The sequence below is a fragment of the Adelges cooleyi genome, unplaced genomic scaffold (genome assembly GCF_023614345.1).
Source record: "Adelges cooleyi isolate 19-005CV unplaced genomic scaffold, UGA_ACOO_1.1 ACOO_flye_CR_arks_rails_tigmint_CR_PRNA_308, whole genome shotgun sequence".
Taxonomy (NCBI): domain Eukaryota; kingdom Metazoa; phylum Arthropoda; class Insecta; order Hemiptera; family Adelgidae; genus Adelges; species Adelges cooleyi.
This window is the reverse complement of record NW_026095979.1, coordinates 450,582-458,675: the sequence shown is the minus strand read 5'-3', so window position 1 is coordinate 458,675 and position 8,094 is coordinate 450,582.

Below are 8,094 nucleotides of genomic sequence, written 5' to 3'. Positions count from 1 at the left end.
ACTAAACTTTTATGATTGTTATAAATAATTATGGCTTACTTTGTTTGTTGGATCCAACTTTATAAATTTAAATGATAGAATAAAGTATAACAAAAGAATCCAAATGTGTGTGTTCATTTTAATGAGTCTTACTACATAAATGCAATGAGTTGCGTTGCAAATAAAATGTATTTTATTTTTTACAGTGCTGGGATTTTTACACTGAATATTTGTAGCTTAATGTTGTTTTAAACACACGAAACATCTTTAGCACATATGATCGTTCGTGTAATGTATTGGAAAATATATATTTGGCAAATACCTATGTTATACAGCGTGATCCATCTATTTTATAGCACTCATCTTTCGCAAAAAATTTAATTATTTTTTTCTATACTTGCATGTTTTACTTTATTTTTTATACTCTCGTCGCTTTTACCTAAAAAAAATACGGATTTTGTATTTTCAAAAAAATACAATTTATAATAGGGTATTTCAACAAAGTATTAAAGTGAGGAGCTGTGTTTACAAATAACAATCAGAGCGTTTCTTTAAAATTGATTTTATCAATTTTGTTTATAATAATTCCTATAGACCTTACTATGTTTTGACCCCATTATGCCCTGACCCCACTGTACTGGCTTACTCACATAAAACCACTAGGTCGATGTTAATCTTGGGAATAATAACAAAATTGATTTTGTAGAATCAAATAGTTTTGCAGTTTAGTTGTTGTCCTCGAGGCATTGTAAATAAGCCTTGCAAATAATGGCCTAACTATTTTTTTGCACTAACAACATTAAGGAGATCTATTTTATATGTCTCTCTTAGATGTTATTTGTTTAAACAATTGTTAATCAAGAAGAAAAAACTGTCGCAATATTCTTTTTTAATAGGAATAACGATTATAGGACTTCATTATCCTAACTGATCTGAGAATCAATTAGACACGATTTCTATTTGCAATTATTTAAACTGACTTGGTGGTTTAGAAAAAATACATAAAACTAAAAAATGACATTGAAATCGAATATTGTGTATACGTCGTCTTGTTATTATTTCAAGGTTATCGAACAAACGCTGCAGGAGAACACACACTCCCAACAATTTTAGATTACAAAATTTAAAAAATTTAACAGGTTTTTAAATTTGTTTTTTTTTGTTGCCGCATGGAATTTAAATGTTTATTCGTTTAATAAAAAAAATGGTCTGTATAGTTTAAAATTTTGTAAAAAATGATTATTACATTAAAAATTATTCAAAATATACAACGAACCGAGTACAAACTTATGGAATTGAAGTTGTTGAACGGTTCGTGCTAACTAACGCGACGATAAGATGTGTTGTTATCCCGAATGTTGTGATCGTTTATGAAGAATAAAACGCGATTGCAGCTTTTACGGTTGCCGAGATTCTAAACCATAATATTTTATTCACCCAAAATTTGCTGTTCTCCAGAGGAAAATTTGCAGACAGTTTCATGGCCTTTCTACTAAAAACCTATTACGTTCGTGTAATAAACATATCATTGCACGATGTAGATTATCGACGTCGTCTAATGTTTAGGCATTTCGATGTTGTGGAGAGCATGTCAGATACCTTTGAAAGTAATATTAGAAAGGCGCAAAAATTGACAAAAATGAAATTTTACCATGAGATGATCGAGCGTTGAATTATTATCAACTTTTAAATCATTTTTACTTTAAAAAATGATTTCATATAAACCGAGAACGGTTGCGTCAAATAGAAGCCGCTATCAACGAAGTAAGGATTAAATATCATGAAGTAAAAGGACGAAAACAGTATTACTCTATAATACTTAGAGAGAAACTACTTTATTTTGTAAAAAATCAGGAAGGCTGCCTAAAAACGAGTTGCCATATACGACACAGCATACATAAGCAATACGATATTACACAACATACAAATAGTGTAATGGCAATGATAATAACACAGATATACACGAATACATAAAAAAAATAAAAGAGTTTACACAACGACATGTTAACATGATGGACGGTGAATACTGGCAAAATTACGAACATCATAACATTTACAAAAAACCAGTTAATAGAAGTAAGATATAATATTATATTATAAAGTATAGGTATGAGGAACTAGGCCTCAGGTCATCATCATAGCAACCCATGAATGAAATGTTATATTTTTTTATATTTAAAATAATTAAATTCATTAAATTATTCATTAGTTCTGTAGGTTAAAACTATTTTTAACATTCTTAGTCACTTTAGCAGTATTTAATACATTATAATTAAAAAAGTTTGTTATGCGCAATATATAAGCAAATTATATTTTAGATAAATTTCAAAAAGATGTATTTCAACATTTTCGAAGTGAGATAGATGATTATGCCATGATCCTAAACTACATTAATCTTCTTCGCTCAATAGGCTCATTGCAAGCAAATAATAAAATGGAATAATATAATCAGTTTTCAACTGATTAAAGTTATCCACAAATTCTTTAAGGAATTCAATCATCATATCATTGCTTATCTCATCGTTTACGTTGATGCTGATCCAATCACTTCCGGTTGAATTCTTCCCGTTCAACTCGGCTAAACTCTCTCTGGCTCTTGCCGATATTCTAGCTATGAGGTCGCCAAAATGTTTGTCTTCAAGTATTGTGCAACTATACTCTGTTGTTATTTCATAGAAAAAAGTATCTGTATATGACATGAATTGGAATACCGTATTAATTGTACTGATTGTCTGCGTGTAAATAGTATAAAAACTGTTTTCATCTGTGTTGGGCATTTGTTTATCAAAAATTGCCAACATGACCCACAGAAAAATGTACGCTCTGGTATTGATAATTTGTTTAATCAACTTATGGTAACTAAGGTATCCGAATGGTTTTGATATCCATTGGCGATTTAGAACGTACTTCTTGGTCTTATTCACTTCAGACGCGTGCCGCCTTTTCGTCGGCTCCCAATCGACGACCGATCCGGTTATTTGCCCGAACAGCAATTCGTCTTCGTCCCATAATGGTTTCAGATACAGACGATTTACCGTTATGAGCTTCATACCGTGAGTATATAATAGTTCATTGTATTCAGCCTCGTGCAAATACTGAAAGTTATAACTGGGTACATCTTGATAATTCAACATTAAATCAGACTCAGTTCTTTTTTTGGAAAGGTATCCGTTCTTCTTGCAATCTTTTATATAATTTGAAATACCACTTTGTAATTCGTCTCCTCCGAACGGGTTTTCCCCAAGGAAATGTTTATTTCTCCTGTAGTTAATTATCGCTATGATTTTTAAAAAATAACTCCATAACCATTTAGCCACCTTGACGTTAACCTCGTAAAATATCAGAATCATCAAACCCGCTTCTTCTTTTAAATATTTTAGATCATTACGTGCAACTTTAGTAATTCTGCTTGGCAGACCTTCCAGAATATTTTTTAAGTACACCACTCTCGTTTTGACGATTACAGAGTAAGTACATTTTAGGTCATCGATTTTCGTGTTGAATTTCTTGTACACTTTTTCGCGGCCTACGGTGTCGTTGTAAGTCCGAACTCTAGTTGTCAGTGTCGAACTATCATTAATCGATATTTCTTGCTTGTTGAATGTTTTTAAATATTTCACTGTGTTAACAAATGATTCAGAGTATATGCGACTAGTGTAATATGACGGCGATACCTATAAAAAATTCAAATTTTTATGTTATATTCCAACACATAAACTATCTGCTAGGTAACTTAAGATTGTTATACACATTTGCCTGCATAACGCCCCTCAGCTTATCATTTAAATAATTATGAATGTGAAAATTACGTACTTCAAACTGGTCATTATTTCTAAACGGTTTTATTTTATACCGTAAATGTCACTCATTAGGATCAAGCATACAATACTTCAAAAAACATATTTTCTTTTTTGTGTTTTAACCGCAAACATATAATATTATAAAATACCTAGTTTTAAAGCAATTGTGTAAGGATAGTTTTAAAGGGGGATTGGACTGTGGATCCAATCAGCATGCAATCACTATACTATGGCAAATACGTTAGACGTCACCATTGCACCCAAAGAGAATTCTAGTCTTATTAACTATCTCCGTAGATTCAAAGATCTATTTTTTTACATTCACGGAATCATACTTAATCCTACGGCATTTAAACCTAGCTAAGAATACTTCCGGAATTCACAGATTGTTTTAGTTTTTTTTTATTAAAATCAGTTCAGTAGTTTAAGGGGAAATGATAACATACAATCATTAAACCCAAAACCATTACCTCATTCTTCCGCATTAGGCTAAGAAATAAGCAAACAACAAAAATGCAATATTTAACGCGACCTTGGCTGGTGGACTGGCGAGTTGGATAGAAACAAAAAACTATACCGATCGCGAATCAATAAGTTATTCCTTACTTTGTTCATTGGTTCAACCACCATAAAGTTGAATGACGTTATAAAATAAAACGACAAAAAAATATAAATGTATGCAATCATTATTTTATTATTTTACCACGTTAGTACAATAACTCACGGCGAAACATAATAAGCTAAAACAATACAGTGTTGGAATTCACATTGCACATAATATTTGTGGCTTACCGGTTTAGACACACGAAACAAACAGCTTTCGCAAATAGTTTTATCGTTTAAATAGCGTGTTCGATAAAATAAAATGTACACATTACATACACTATCGCTTAAAAGATTCATCATTTAATTTTAATCTTTGACTATATATTTACAAATATCAACCCTCAATGTTGATAACACTAATTCCTCCTCAAAGTCTGAAATTTGTATTTATTTTTTGTACAATTTAAAGACTAACTAGAAGAAAAGAGCACCATCCTATATATTTAACATTCAAACTAAATTGACGTAAAACAGTAAAAAATAAGACATTGAATTAATAAGTGGTGGCGAATTCGATGTCCTGGATGATGGATCAACTCAGAATTAGTTTAGGCCAAAGCGACACATCCATTTTCGAACTAATGACTTAAAAAAATTGGGACTTTCAAATTAATACATAGAAATATAAATACATTTGATCTCAATAAGTTTAAATATTCTTTACAAAATTCCCTTAAATTTTACCTAACAATAAATATGTATAGGCAATTTAAAATAGTTACATAATTTCTTTATAATATTTTTAAAATAAAAACAACATTTTCATAAAAAAAAATGTTATATCTAACATCACAAGAAGTCTGAATTGATTAGCAGTTGATGATTTTTTCGTAAACCGTTAATACTACTCATAAATCATAGTCGAGACCTTCAGTGTTATAATGGAGTAAGCTACAAATTTATTTATATTAATTAATAACTTTTAAAGCAACTATACATCATAAAATTCAATGCATTACCCACCCGAGCCTTTTCACTTAATATTCACTAAACGGCAGCACCTAAATGGTTTACTTATAAACGTTCATACGTATAGGTAATTACAAGTTACTAATTAATTATTAGCCTATCACATCATTGTCTTTTTAGTTATTACAACGAGTAAATAGTTAGACAGATTTCTAAAGTTGTAATTGAATACCAGACACTGAAAGCTTAAACAACATTGTTGGTTAGCATCAAAGCTGCGTACGATTGTATTATTATTTTTATTATTATTTACAAGCAGGGAGCTCAAAAGTTAAGACAAACTATAATTCAGAAGTCGAAAAGTTCAATTTAAAGTATACGACCCAATCGAATGGGAACCTTAGAGTTTACAGGGTGGTCGATTTAACGCAAGACATTAATTTTCACGAAAAGTCATGTAACAAGTATATAGTTTTAGTGTTTTAGTAATTCTTTTTGAAAACATTTTTATTTATATTATTTTACAATATTATAAATTATTAAGTATTTATATTTTTGTGTATTATTGGGCGCTATCTGGTGATAAGTTAATGAATGTTAAACTTCATTGAATTTATCACCAGATAGCGTCCAATATACAAAACTCGGTACAAGGTTACCCGATATGTGCATAGTACTCCCGTGTTACGGTATGTTACCGTCTTGAGTTTCAAAAATTGACGGAGCTCTGGAAAATTCTAAAAAATATACATACTTAGTAATTTATAATATTTTAAACTAATCTAAATAAAATGGTTTTCAAAAAGAAAAATCGTAATACTTATTATATGATTTTTCGTGAAAATTAGTGTCTTGCGTTAAATCGATCACCCTGTAAACTCTGTGGTTGGGACCCATTCGATTGGGTCGTGTATTTTAAATTGAACTTTTCAACTTCTGAATTGCAGTTTGTCTCAACTATTGAGCTCCCTGCTTGTTAATAATAATAATAATAATAATACAACCGTACGCATCTTTGACACTAACAAACAGTGTTGTTTAAGCTTTTACAGTGTCTGGTATTCAATTGTAACTTAAGAACTCTGTCTTATTGCTTACTCTTTGTAAAAACTAAAAAGACGATGATGCGATAAGCTGATTAATAATTAGTAACTTGTAATTACCTATACGTATGAACGTTTATAAGTAAACCATTTAGGTGCTGCCGTTTAGTGAATATTAAGTGAAGATAGCTCAGGCGGTTAATGCATTGAATTTTATTATGTACAGTTGCTTTTAAAGTTATTAATTAATATAAATAAATTTAATGCTTACTCTATTATAGCACTAAAGGCCTCGACAATGATTTATGAGTAATATTACCGATTTACCAAAAACTCATCAATTAACAATCAATTCAGTTAGGCTTTTTATGTTAGATATAATGATTTTTTATTGAAAATTCTGTTTTCAATGCAATATTATCATATTTTTTAGTCTTCGAGTTAAAGGATCGAATTAAAACTATGGCCCACACAGTTACAGCAATGTGTTTGCATTGTCACACACTGTTTATGAATTATAAACATAATCTCTATTAGACACAAAGACTTTATTGTAGTAGGTGCCTACTTTAATAACTCTTTAACGCCGTTCTTAATTCCGATTTGGTTCAATATAATAATATATTATGCTCACGCACGTCGCTATTTATATAAGCTTGTCCGCGTTGGATCATGCTGTGTTGATAATATTTTAATCTCAAATACTTTTCTTATTCTGTAAGTGCTTGATGGTCGCAACGCTTGAATAACCGCATAAATATATTAACTTTTATTGGGCACACAATTTTATTCTGCACCAGTTGTTTGAACTACCAAATAACTACCATTTAAACTTTTTTCCTAAGGCGTATTTACTGGACGGATTTTAATTTTTTGTTTTTTATGTGAAGTTTACTATTTTCTCGATTGGGGCGAAAAGGCTCCTATTTAGCTATTAGAAAATTAGTGGGAAATATTAGAAAAACTATAAAAAAGTAAAAAAAATATATAATCGTTTATAATAAAATGTATCATTAAAATTAACCCCAATAGGGAAGACGTTAAACTTTATAACAAAAAATTTAATTTCGGTTCAGTGGACACTTCAGAAAGACACTTGGCGTTGTAGTCTTTATTTGTATACACTTTGGCGCTTTCCGTTTTCTTTAATAACTATAACTGGGATTATCCTAAACTAATTACTATCGGCCAGTCAAATGAATTAAATTCCTCCAATTTTAAAAGGTAAATATTTGGTAATTTAACAACATTGTACAAAACAATAAAATATAAAAATGTTTTCAGGTGAAATGATTGTAATTATTTTCCGGAAAAAACCAGTGTCTTGTGTTAAACCGATCACTCTGTATGCTATAAAGGAATGAAGAATACAGCTGGCCATGCTGTATCTTATCATATCTATTTTTACAAATCTAAAACCAAAAGCCTTTAGCTTAAACGAAATAAACACCTTTTTTTTGTCAGGTCGATAACCAGTTTTGAATAATTACTTTTAAAGTTATTATAATTGAGTACCTATTGCACGTAGATATAAATTATACTACACTGCACTTGTCTTAAATGTTCAACTTGAATAACCTCAAGAGTAATACGTTTCCAGTCGATAGAGTTCCATATTAATATACCTATTAATAAGCTAAATATTATAGTCATTTTACAATACTGTAAAATTAGATAAACAAAAATGTTGCCAAAAAGAAACACCGCAATTGTTTAAAGAGATATTTGAGCGTCTTACCGTAATCCATAATGAAAGT